At 41.6% G+C, this 13,943-nt stretch overlaps 2 long non-coding RNA genes across 2 annotated transcripts; one reads left to right on the forward strand and one right to left on the reverse strand.

The window, feature by feature from the left end:
* Positions 1-464: 464 nt before the first annotated feature.
* Positions 465-1,238, forward strand: LOC118941166. Its single transcript, XR_005037484.1, has 3 exons — positions 465-748; positions 983-1,081; positions 1,206-1,238. It is a non-coding gene; the product is annotated as an uncharacterized LOC118941166 (long non-coding RNA).
* Positions 1,239-3,179: 1,941 nt separating this feature from the next.
* On the reverse strand, positions 3,180-10,539 carry LOC110496274. The gene is made up of 3 exons (XR_005037483.1): positions 8,774-10,539; positions 8,592-8,672; positions 3,180-4,441 (listed from the first exon to the last, which is right to left on the reverse strand). It is a non-coding gene; the product is annotated as an uncharacterized LOC110496274 (long non-coding RNA).
* Positions 10,540-13,943: the final 3,404 nt, after the last annotated feature.

Raw genomic sequence — 13,943 nt, forward strand, 5'->3', positions numbered from 1 at the left:
TTATAGCCTGTCAAACTGCAGCCAACGTATTACCTTACCCATGCTGGGAACACGCTGGTGAGAGAGCTGTCAGTATTAAATACACAGGTAACCATGCTGAAAATTAACCAATGCTCATGTGATCTAATAGGGATAATTACCTTCAGTATCCACTATAGTAGATTCATACGTTGACGTCTTTAAAGCTGTTTCTTATTTTCTCGCAGATTTTCATGATGGAGCAGCCGATTTCCATCTGTTTCACTCCTGTAGGGAGGTTGGTGTGGGAGGAACTGACTTCTCAAACTGAACAGGTAGCCATTCATATGCAGATACTTCAGATGTTTCCTTAACATTTGAACACAGACCAGTGTAGTTCAACTGCCAACCCTTTTAGAGTCTATAATGCAGTGGCCTCCTTTTGTCTGTCACCAGTCTGTCACTCCTATAGGCTACCAGTCTATCAACCCTATAGGCTACCAGTCTATCAACCCTATAGGCTACCAGTCTATCATTCAAACTGACTCAAAAATGGATCCTGTCTTGTTCCTTATTATGTGGATGAGGAGGTTGGGCAGCAGCCCTGTCTGGCTTTAATCCCTTGGTCTGTTTATTATTAATCACAGAGAAAGCTCTACAATTAGGGGATGTCTTTGTTTTGCAGCCAAATAGTGAAGACTCTGGTTTTCCCTTTGAGAAGATGCAGTTGGTTGGGAACTGGGGTTCGTTTCATTTCCATACCTGGATAATCCGTTATGGACGAGTGCAGGTACTTCAGACATATTCTTAACATTTATGAACACACCTGTGTGTTTTAACTCCCATTTGTCTCTGGAGATTATTTTGTATGTCTGGTCCTAATTGAAACCTAGAGGAAAGTTGTTGTACGAAAATCATGTGGGCTCTATATTACTGCCAGTGATGATCACCTGCCAAATTATATAGAAATCTACAGCTAAAATATACAGAGAGGTGTGCAGACTGAAGCCGTTTTTCCTTATAGCAAAACGAAGAGGACATGCATCACCTGTGCATTGTGAGGGGAGTGGAGAAACAGCTGTGGTGGAGCAGAGTCATTCAGGAAAAAATCCTGGACCCATGGGTGAGAGATTCTCAACTGATCTTTCATCTCAAATGCACCTGATTTGTGTCAAATGATGCACCAAATATAGGGCTACTAATATTTCCTGAATGAAATGTAATTTTATCCTGTGTCTCTTTGAAAGGGTAATGTCCAGGTGGTCCTCACCAACAAGGAGGTGACTGGTATTAAGGTACAGTCAAACACTCATAGAAGAAAATGGAAAGTGGCAAATGTCCATTTACCTATTTAAATAAATGTTGACAAAATGAAATGATACATTTACATTTCTATCCTCACTTTTAGTACCTTGGTAGAAGGATCTATGGACTCGGGTCTTGCCTCGTCAAGATGAGGTCAGAGTTCACCTATTATGAGGACGCCCAGGTATGCATTGTTGTTTCTCTGTGGTAGGATTTATTTCAGTTTTTGGTTGAGGGGTTTTCAACATTGTGGTTGGGCTGACGGTGTTGTTTGTTAAACAGCAGGTGGATATCTCCACCACAGTGGAGGGGTTCCAGGAGAGGGGGGATGACATGATGACGTATCAGTTCTCTACCTCTGACATTATCACCACCCCTCATGAGCCGTCCTCTGGCTCCTCTCAGCAGTTCCCCCAGGATTCTCCACCTCCCCCTCCGCCTCCCCCGTTCCCTTCCCCTCCACCTTACCACTTCACCCAGGACCAGACCCCTGACAGCACTCCTCAGGTAAAACTCTTTCTACAGTCAATAACCCTTTTTATTTGTTTTCCTGACATTTGTACTTGTGTGTACAGGTGTGTGTCTCAGAGGCATTGTGTTCCAAGCACAGTGTTTTGGTTTCAACAGGTTTGTCAAGTTTTTAGGTCAGGATGAAAGTATTGTTATGATGTCACTGAATGTTTTGTCCTCTTCAGTTGCAGGTGAAATGCAGTTTAGTATTTATTTTATTTACTTATCTCGGTAAGTTAGTTAAGAACATATTCTTAACTGACTTACCTTGGGAGCCCAGAGTTGATGTTAATGTGATGTCTGTTTTAGGAGTTTGTGGAGGAGCAACATAATGTTGCAGATGTGCCCCAGCTGTGGTGAGTTTGCTTTCATATGTTCATCTATAGTAAAAACATTTGCTTTGAAATAATCTGCCCCTATATTGTAGTTATATAGATGTAGGACCTTAATAACCTTTTACTACAGTGGGCTAAATCAGGGTCACACACAGTGTTTCTTTGTAGTCTTAAACAAATCTACTTTGAAACAAAAGTATACACCTCACACACATGGATATGGTCTTAAAAAAGAAGACACTTTTAGCATTTCAGATACAGAGTTGATACACTTTATATACACTACCGGTCAAATGTTTTTCAAACACCTACTCATTCAAGGGTTTTTCTATATTTTTACTCTTTTCTACGTTGTAGAATAATAGTGAAGACATCAAAACTATGAAAGAACACATGGAATCATGTAGTAACCAAAGAAGTGTGAAACAAATCAAAATAAATGTAATGTTTAAGATTCTTCATATAGCCACCGTTTGCCTTGATAACAGCTTTGCACACGTTTGGCAAACTCTTGGGAAGTATTAGTTACTATGTGGATTATAATTGACATTTTTGTAGGGGTTGATAGATTTTTCGTTAGGGCAAATCAAGTCTGACATTTCCAAGTGGAAATTACAAACTTTAAAAGCCTTTTTAAAACTAAAATACACTACAAGTGTCTCAGCAACAAACGAGTGATCAAATTAAGATCCTACATTGGTATGGTTTTTCTAAATCCTGCAGTTTTAACATAGACTAACATAAAAGGATATCTTAATCTCATGGCATTAATGTATGCTTTAGCTTCATATGTTGCACATTTGTTACTAAACATTTCTATTTACAGGAGTTACTTTGGAAACCAAGGGACAAGCAACTTCTCTCTGAGGCTGGCCGGTATCCGACGTGCTATGGAGGTGAGAAAGTGTGAATTTACCACCTTTTGTATTTCATTTGATGTACATTTGTGTACTATTTCTAAATGAACTGTCTTGTTCTCACAGGCTCTGACATCCTCAGACAGTACCTCCCTTAATTACCTCACCCACGCTGGGAGGATGGTGTTGAGTGGACTGTCTGAGCTCAACCAGCAGGTAACCGTTCACATAATTGTACAGCATTCATCAGACCAGATATATAGTTCCCACTGGGCACAGACGTCATTTCAGCGTGTCGTGTTTAGTTACATTTGGTTGAGTTGTCAACCAATTTGAATTCAATGTGAAATCAATACAACAAATCTACCATGTCATTGGACTTAGGTTAAAAGTTTGGTGAAAAAAATATGTTGATGACTTTTTTCAATTCCAATCAGTTTTCCATGTTGATTCACCATCATCACATTACATTTTTGTTGTTGAAATGACAAGGAAACAACGTTGATTCAAGTCTTTACCCAGTGGCTTACATTTAGGCAATAGTGATTCATAAGGTTTAGTTGAAAAGATCCAATCTCTTACAAGCCAAACAGCCCTCTGAATTACAGACCTGAATCTTTGAGTTTATGATCCAAGTTCTAAGGAATTTTATGATGGTTTTGTTTTGAGGATGTGAGGCAGTTTCAGCAGGCCTACGACACCCTGGTGAACTTCATTAATGAGCCAGCAAACAGGGAGCAACTAGAGCTGGAGATGGCTCTTGTAGGAGTAGGTTTACATGCAAGCATGAGCGTTAGCTGCAGGCACCGTCTGCTCATCCAACATCTACTCAATGAGACTTTCTAAAGTGCTTGTCAATGAAAAAGATGTAATTATCTTATTTGTTTGACTTCAGATCAACCACATCAATTTCACAGATGTATTTTATGAATTCGTTCTACTGAGCCTTCTTGAAGGAAAAAAATCTATTCCAACATCTGTAAGTGGCCCTAATAATGTAAACATCCTGTTGTTTATCTACCCTATCCACACTGTAGCCATACCAGGTCTGTAGACACTCACTCATGTCCCCTGTTCCTACTCCAGAGGCCTGGCACCTTCTTTTATCTGCTCATGGAAGTGATGATGAGGATTCACCCTCCTGGAGGAGCCTGGACAGAGTCTGCTGGGAACTTCTACCTCCTCATTAAGGTGCATATTTATTTATTTATTCTCCCTCCCTCTCTCTCTCTCTCTCTCTCTCTCGAACTGTGTGTGATGGTTTGTCATCCTTATCTTTGTAGCTGGTCATTAACTATTTGTTGATGATGTGTCTGTTGTCGTCAGGATCAGATGAAGGCGTGGTTGGACTCCATCTTCAACCTCGATGAGTCCATCTATGAAAGCCCACAGAGGCTCTCGTGGCAGGTGATGGAGAATCTAGAAATGCCGGTTGACTTCCTCCTGTCCAGCCTGGATTAAGGGTCCCAAACTGAGCTGAGGATCCCAAACACAAAATAAAGTATTTTGCATTTAAACATTATCTGTCAATCTCAAACTAATTTTACATCATGTCAAATCAAATCAAAGCACATTTTATTGGTCACAAAAGCATGGTTAGCAGATGTTAATGCGAGTGTAGCAAAATGCTTGTGCTTCTAGTTCCGACCGTGCAGTAATTTTTTTAAAGTAATCTAACAATTTCAAAACAACTACCTTATACACACACAAGTGTAAAGGAATAAATAAGAATATGTACATGTAAATATATGGATGAGCGATGGCCGTGCGGCATTGGCAAGATGCAGTAGATGGTATAGTCAGTATATACATATGAGATGAGTAATGTAGGGTATGTAAACATTATATAAAGTGCCATTGTTTAAAGTGACCAGTGATACATTTATTACATCCAATTTTTTATTATTAAAGTGGCTAGAGATTTGAGTCAATATGTTGGTAGCGGCCACTCAATGTTAGTGATGGCTGCTTAACAGTCTGATGGCCTTGAGATTGAAAAACAGCTTCTGTCTCTCAGTCCCAGCTTTGATGCACCTGTACTGACCTCACCTTCTGGATGATCTTTTTGGCCTTCCTGTGACATCGGGTGGTGTAGGTGTCCTGGAGGGCAGGTATTTTGCCCCCCGGTGATGCATTGAGCAGACCTCACTACCCTCAGGTGAGCATTACGGTTGTGTGCGGAGCAGTTGCCGTACCAGGCGGTGATACAGCCCAACAGGATGCTCTTGATTGTGCATCTGTAAAAGTTTGTGAGTGTTTTTGGTGACAAGCCAAATTTCTTCAGCCTCCTGAGGTTGAAGAGGCGCTGTTGCGCCTTCTTCACCACACTGTCTGTGTGGACCCTTTCAGTTTGTCCATGATGTATACGCCAAAGAACATAGAATTTTCCACCATCTCCACTAGTGTCCCGTCGATGTGGATAGGGGGGTGCTCCCTCTGCTGTTTCCTGAAGTCCACGATCATCTCCTTTGTTTGGTTGATGTTGAGTGTGAGGATATTTTCCTGACACCACTTTCCGAAGGCCCTCACCTCCTCCCTGTAGGCCGTCTCGACGTTGTTGGTAATCAAGCCTACCACTGTAGTGTCGTCTGCAAACTTGATGATTGAGTTGGAGGCGTGCATGGCCACCCAGTCATGGGTGAACAGGGAGTACAGGAGAGGGCTGAGAACGCACCCTTGTGGCAGTGGTGAGGATTAGCAGTGTGGATATGTTGCTTCCTACTCTCACCACCAGGACCCAGTTGCACAGGGCGGGGTCGAGACCCAGGGTCTCGAGCTTGTTTTTCCATATGAAGTTGTACAAAAGCCTATCTAAGGTACAGCAAGTGGATTTGGGAATGTCAATAGATGAAAAAAGATAGGATGCATAAGATAGCTTTGGATAAAAGCACCCTTCGTTGAAGACTTAAATCCAACCCTAACCATGAGGATCACTTTTATTGACAGATTCAGTTACAGGGTTCAAATTAAGATCATTCACAGCCTTAAGATTTTTGGTGATCTTTACACCGAGGTAGGTTACACTATCTTTTTCAGAGATGTTACAATCTGCTGGATTGACAGCTCCTTTCAAAACAAACATCTCACATTTGGAAAGATTTAATGCCGAACCTGAGATTTTGGAGAACTGCTTCATGATATCCAATGCTAATCTAGCTTGTGAAACATTTTTCAAAAAAGGTGAGGTGTCATCCGCCAGTTGGGATATCTTGATCTCTCTGGCCTGGAATGTAATGCCTTCAAATGGACTTTTATGAACTAATGAGCATAAAATTTGAGATACTAACATTTAAAAAAAAAGGTGAAATTGGACAACCTTGTCGTATTCCTTTGTAAATGTTAAACCTTGAGGATGTTCCATGACAGAGTTTGATACAGCAATTGCCACCATTATACAGAGTTCTAATAGCATCAACAAAAAAACAACCAAATTTCAAATGCTTAAGACAATCAAAGATTAAATTGTGACTTACTGTATCAAATGTTTTCTGAAATTTCCAAAAATAGGATAACAGGGAAGTCATCCAACAGATCACAACACTCAACCAAGTCTAACACCAGCCTCAGATTATTAGATACATGGCGCCCTTTCATAAACCCTGATTGATGAATGTCAATGAGATCATTCAAGCAAGACTTGAACCTTTTTGCAAAGATTAAGTCTATAATTTTGTAGTCGTTATTTAGGAGTGTGATTGGACGCCAATTATCCATATTTAAGAGATCCTTGCGTGGTTTAGGTATAAGAGTAATAACCCCTTGCTTCAGAGAGGCAGGTAGTTCTCCCTTCTTTATAGCCTCCTTAAAGGTTTCAAGTTAAAATTGTGCTATTTCTTCAGAGAAGGTTTTGTAAAATTCCGAGGTTAATCCATCACAACCTGGAGATTTGTTATTTTTTAACTGAGCAACCCCATAATGGATGTCCATAATGGATAAATCTTAACAAGACCGATTGAATTCTTCACAAACCGAATTAACATTCTCTATAGAATCAAGGTGTTCCTTAGAGTCACTCAAATTATCTAAGGAGTAACGATTCTCATAAAACTTAGTGGTAAAGTCTGATAACAATTCTCTATCCTCAGTGGTAACCCCATTACTCTTACATTTTACAGTGTGTTGAGTTCCCCTCTCCTATTTTCCAAATAAAAAAAAGTATCTACTGTTCTTTTCGCATTTTCAGGCCATTGTTTTCTGGATCTTATGAAAGCTCCTCTAGCCTTTTCCTCACGCAATGTATCTAGTTGATTCTGTAAATCATTCAATTTAGCTTTCTCATTAAGATCAAGATCCTCAATCTCTGTGATATCCGCAATTGTCTTAAGAGATTTCAGCTACCTCACATCTCCTTAAAGCAAGCCGTTTTCCATAATTAATACAGGCTGAGCGGATTTTAAATTTCAGCACTTCCCAATATTTCCCATATTCTGCATTAGATGTAGCTACCATCATTACTGCACAATCTTACAGTCAACCATATGACTTTGATCTGTCAGGACTGCAGGCAGTATTTATACCTCTACAGTGTTGGGCTCAAGAATAGAGGTTATCACCCACAAATCAATTCTTCATTGTAAAGAATGATCTCTTTTACTCCATGTGTATTGTTTCTCTCCAAGGTTTTTAACTCTCCATTTGTCAATTGAGTCCAGGCTTTGGCAGAAATTCACCAACTTGTTCACACCAATTTTAGGCCTATGGGGGAATATATCAGTCTTATTAGAATAAACCATATTAAAATCTCCACAAACTATAATCTGACTGGATGGATATTTTCTCACAAGACTTTTAAGAATTTCTTCAATTTTCTCTAGAAGTAAGTTATTTGGAGAACTAAGAACAGTATCCATATACATTACACAACACAAATAATCTGTCCATGTGGTTGATGACCGCTACTAGCCAATGTCCATTGGAGTCCATTTGAGAAAACAAAAATGTCCCTTTGAAATTGTGTGCTAAAATTGCAACCCCAGCTGAATGATTAGTCCCGTGGGCCAAAAAAATGACCTTGCCCCACTGATTTTTCCAATAATTATAGTCCTCTTTGCATGAATGTGTTCCTTGAACGAATACAAGATCTGCGTTGCAGTCCTCACAAAAAAAAAAAGCTTTTCTCTTCAACAGGTTTCGTATCCCCCTGGCATTGGCATCCTTTTATTGATGGATTATAATGTAGCCAGGGGAAGTCGCCAAACCATCTCTCTTGAATTGTCAACACTCTGTTGGCAAGAGTTTGTGGTTCTATAAATTGTGGGTGTGGCTGATATGGTTTTGTGCCATCACTGAGGTAACTGGACAATGCTGTGCCACTGTACCCTATACTGTTGCTGCTGGCAACTGTGACACTGTCCGCTGAAGTATCTCTCCCTGGCTCTTTCACCACCCTCACAGTCTGTCTCCTAGAAAATAAATAAGGTGTTTCCCATACTCCTAACTACCGGTACCCAGAACTACACAATTAATCACAACAGCAACACCATTGCCTTAAACAAATCTTAGTTCAGTCACCAGTTTCAGTTGAGAGTGGGGGTATCCATGGCATTTTCCAATTATGTCCCTATTTTACAAGTCTAAAAAAAGAGAGAACCTTTCATAATGTTGCCAAACAAAGACTCAATCTTACCTGAGATTCCCTGTCTCTGCCAGTCTGTCCCTGCCCATCTGTCCCCAGCTCCGTCTGTGTGCCATATGTGGCCTGCTCTGCCTAATGACAGCATTGTGAAACATTTCCATTAGCATTTCACTTCTTTCTTATTAACATTTTAGCAACTAGTCTTTGAGATATTAGGCTACCAGGGTTCTTACTTTGCATTTTGGTGTACTGAAAAAAATACTCTGATGTCCGTCTTTTTTCTGCCTGACTGGCTACACACACACACACACACACACACACACACACAGTGTGCAGGTTATTTACAGTAGCTGGGCTTCTATCATTCTAGATGGACTTTGATCTAAAAGGTAGCTAGCTAGTCGGCTAGCAAATGTGAAACGGGTTACAGTGACAAGGGTTGACAGCTGTATGACTTCACCATTTACACAACGTAAGTTGCAACCTTTTGTAATTTGAATATTGTTTGTTTTTTTATTGGCTGGCTTCCAACAATAGCTGAATTTGCATATAATCTTTGCTATCGTCAGTTTACTCCAAGATCGGCACACAGGTGCATCAAAGTCCCCTATCGACAATTTAGCTTTTGCAACGAGACCATTAAAGATATAAGACAATGGTAGAAGAGAGTGTAGTTCTGTTCAGTTTGTCACTAACCTTATCACAGGGACTTCGAAGCACTACAGCTGCATGCTGATCTTGGAATAAACTGACAATAGCAAAGATTCCATCTCTGACGACGCCACATAAATGGAATAGGTACAATCTAGCTTGATAGTTAATGTTAGCTTTGGTTTGCTCGCTAGCTCTGCAAATTCAGCTATTGTGTGTGTGTGAACTGTAATAACATATTAACACATGTAATAACGCATTCACTGACTGTTGTCTGCCTGTGGCCTAACCATGCAATTTTGGCTTGCACTCTGTGTTATACCTTCCCCCTCTCTCTGTTTTCTGTATATACTAACTGCACTGGAATCCCCCCGCACTGGTGGCTGACTAAGATAACGTACACACTGAAACCCATAAATACACGCACACACTCAAAACCCTTCGGGAGGGGCTCCAAAGACAAACAACTCTGTCGAGAACCAATGGGATACTGACACCAGGCTGGAGAGGACTGTCTATCACCTACAAGAAACCTACCAGAAGCCAGGACTACCAGAATCTACCTACGTCATTTCAATGCATAAAATGAACTGCACAATATGTTTTTAGCTCTCTTCTTCCGAAAGCTCCCTAAGAGCTGGACGAATGGGGGCCGTGCAGCACGCTTTACCAAATATCATTACGCTTGAATAAATGGCCTTTACTATACCGTATCCGCCTTGTCAAGAGTCTCAACTTGGTCTCGTTTCTCATGTAACTATTCATCAACAGAACCCTGCCAACATAAAACAATATCGCTATGGTGCGATTGACTGGATTACGTGCATTGAGTGCCTTTCAGACGGTAGACACGAACACTCTGTCACCTTGCCAGCTAAGGAACACTACATTGCATTGCTAGCTTCTCTCATTGACTTAAATTCAAATAGCTGCAAACACTGGTTGACGTTACTGTAGACAGCTAGCAAACATCAGTTAACCGCTAGCTAACATAGTGACCTGTCATTTAATGCAGCAAAAAAATGAAGACTGGTGACGGTTATAAATGTGTTTTCTTGTATTGAGTGGTAGAAGTAAAGAAATGTCTAACATATCCTTTGTTTGAACAACTTACTTATTTTTCCCAGGATGGGGGGGATCGTGTGTGTCCCCGTCCCCCCTGGGAATCCCGCCTTGTATGTTCCCTAATTAGTGCACTGGGCTAAAGTAGTGTAGTAGGAAATATGGTGTCCTTTGGGCCGAATCATCAACATAGTATTAGTATTAATGTCAATATTCCCTGTCCATTGCTGTTCTGGTTAGTGATTATTGTCTTATTTCACTGTAGAGCCTCTAGCCTTGCTCAATATACCTTATCCAACCCTTTAGTTCCACCTCCCACACATGCGATGACATCACCTGGTTTAAATGATGTTTCTAGAGACAATATCTCTCATCATCACTCAATGCCTAGGTTTGCCTCCACTGTATCCACATCCTACCATACCTTTGTCTGTACATTATGCCTTGAATCTATTCTATCGCACCCAGAAACCTGCTCCTTTTACTCTCTGTTCCGGACGTACTCAACGACCAGTTCTTATAGCTTTTAGCCGTACCCTTATCCTACTCCTCCTCTGTTCCTCTGGTGATGTAGAGGTTAATCCAGGCCCTGCAGTGCCCAGCTCCACTCCTATTCCCCAGGTGCTCTCATTTGTTGACTTCTGTAACCGTAAAAGCCTTGGTTTCATGCATGTTAACATTAGAAGCCTCCTCCCTAAGTTTGTTTTATTCACTGCTTTAGCACACTCTGCCAACCCGGATGTCCTAGCCGTGTATGAATCCTGGCTTAGGAATCCAGGTCTGTACCCAAACAATTCGAGCTTCTACTTTTAAAAATCCACCTTTCCAGAAACAAGTCTCTCACCGTTGCCACTTGCTATAGACCACCCTCTGCCCCCAGCTGTGCTCTGGACACCATATGTGAACTGATTGCCCCCCATCTATCTTCAGAGCTCATGCTGCTAGGTGACCTAAACTGGGACATGCTTAACACCCCAGCCATCCTACAATCTAAGCTTGATGCCCTCAATCTCACACAAATGATCAATGAACCTACCAGGTACAACCTCAAAGCTGTAAACACGGGCACCCTCATAGATATCATCCTAACCAACTTGTCCTCCAAATACACCTCTGCTGTTTTCAACCAAGATCTCAACGATCACTGCCTCATTGCCTGCATCCGTAATGGGTCTGCGGTCAAACGACCACCCCTCATCAATGTCAAACGGATCCCTAAAACACTTGAGCGAGCAGGCCTTTCTAATCGACCTGGCCCGGTTATCCTGGAAGGACACTGACCTCATCCCGTCAGTAGAGGATGTCTAGTTATTCTTTAAAAGTGCCTTCCTCACCATGTTAAATAAGCATGCCCCATTCAAAAAAATTGAACCAGGAACAGATATAGCCCTTGGTTCTCTCCAGACCTGACTGCCCTTGACCATTAGCATCAAATAGCCCCTGTGATATGCAACTTTTCAGGAAAGTTAGGAACCATTATGCACAGGCAGTTAGGAAAACTAAGGCTAGATTTTTCAAGCAGAAATTTGCATCCTGTAGCACAAACTCAAAGTTATGGGACACTGTAAAGTCCATGGAGAATAAGAGCACCTCCTCCCAGCTGTCCACTGCACTGAGGCTACGAAATGCTGTTACCACCAATAAATCCACAATAATTGAGAATTTCAATAAGCATTTTTCTACGACTGGACATGCTTTCCACCTGGCTACCCCTACCTCGGTCAACAGCCCTGCACCCCCCACAGCAACTTGCCCAAGCCTCCCCCATTTCTCCTTCACCCAAATCCAGATAGTTGATGTCCTGAAGGAGCTGCAAAATTGGGACCCCTGCAAATCAGCCGGGCTAGACAATCTGGACCCTCTCTTTCTAAAAATGATCTGCCGAAATTGATGCAACCCCTATTACTAGCCTGTTCAACCTCTCTTTCGTATCGTCTGAGATTCCCAACGATTGGAAAGCAGCCGAGGTCATCCCCCTCTTCAAAGGGGGAGACACTCTAGACCCTAACTGCTACAGACCTATATCTATCATACCCTGCCTTTCTAAGGTCTTCGAAAGCCAAGTTAACAGATTACCGACCATTTCGAATCCCACAGTACCTTCTCCGCTATGCAATCTGGTTTCAGAGCTGGTCATGGGTGCACGTCAGCCACGCTCAAGGTCCTAAACGATATCATAACCTCCATCGATAAGAGACAATACTGTGCAGCCGTGCTCATCGACCTGGCCAAGGCTTTCGACTCTGGCAATCACCACATTCTTATCGGCAGACTCAATAGCCTTGGTTTCTCAAATGATTGCCTCGCCTGGTTCACCAACTACTTCTCTGATAGAGTTCAATATGTCAAATCGGAGGGGCTGTTGTCCGGACCTCTGCCAGTCTCTATGGGGGTGCGACAGGGTTAAATTCTAGGGCTGACTCTCTTCTCTGTATACATCATTGATGTCGCTCTTGCTGCTGGTGATTCTCTGATCTACCTCTACGCAGACGACACCATTCTGTATACTTCTGGCCCTTCTTTGGACACTGTGTTAACTAACCTCCAGACGAGCTTCAATGCCATACAACTCTCCTTCCGTGGCCAACTGCTCTTAAATGCAAGTAAAACTAAATGCATGCTCTTCAACCGATCGCTGCCCACACCTGCCCGCCCGTCCAGCATCACTACTCTGGACGGCTCTGACTTAGAATATGTGGACAACTACAAATACCTACTGTAGGTGTCTGGTTAGACTGTAAACTCTCCTTCCAGACCCACATTAAGCATCTCCAATCCAAAATTCAATCTAGAATTGGCTTCATATTTCACAACAAAGCATCCTTCACTCATGCTGCCAAACATACCCTCGTAAAACTGACCATACTACTGATCCTCGACTAAGGCGATGTCATTTATAAAATAGCCTCCAACACTCTACTCAACAAATTGGATGCAGTCTATCACAGTGCCATCCATTTTGTCACCAAAGCCCCATATACTACCCACTACTGCGACCTGTACGCTCTCGTTGGCTGGCCCTCGAAAAAAAAAAAATTTGCACGCCCAATTTTTCAGTTTTTGATTTGTTAAAAAAGTTTGAAATATCCAATAAATGTCGTTCCACTTCATGATTGTGTCCCACTTGTTGTTGATTCTTCACAAAAAATACAGTTTTATATCTTTATGTTTGAAGCCTGAAATGTGGCAAAAGGTTGCAAAGTTCAAGGGGGGCGAATACTTTCGCAAGGCACTGTACATTTGATGTTTTGGTGCCTTTTGACTTAAGGCAATTCAGAAAGCTGATTGAGGACCTTATTACTGACTAATGTGTCTGTTTATGACTGCAACATTGAGTCACATTAAATCTCTCATGTAGTCTCCTTGTGTACGATACGAAGATGTTCAAATCAATTTACACTTCATGTGCAGACAAAAGGGGAATGGGCAATGCACAAGAGGAACACAATTATTTTCTCTTCCTCGTTATCAAATGATGCTATTTTCTGTGCTGAAGCCCCTTTGGGAGAACATTTACATGCAGCCTAAGAGCCATGGAGGGAATTAAGCATTTAACTCCTTCACAGGGGATTAGTTTAATTAAGATCTTGAAGTGAGGGTGAAATAGGGAAAACAATAATGTGGAGTTCTGTAGAGTTATGGAAGAGCTCTGCAAACCAACATTCAATGGAGGTCCTGAAGAAAGCATCC

Source organism: Oncorhynchus mykiss, chromosome 18 (genome assembly GCF_013265735.2).
Source record: "Oncorhynchus mykiss isolate Arlee chromosome 18, USDA_OmykA_1.1, whole genome shotgun sequence".
Taxonomy (NCBI): domain Eukaryota; kingdom Metazoa; phylum Chordata; class Actinopteri; order Salmoniformes; family Salmonidae; genus Oncorhynchus; species Oncorhynchus mykiss.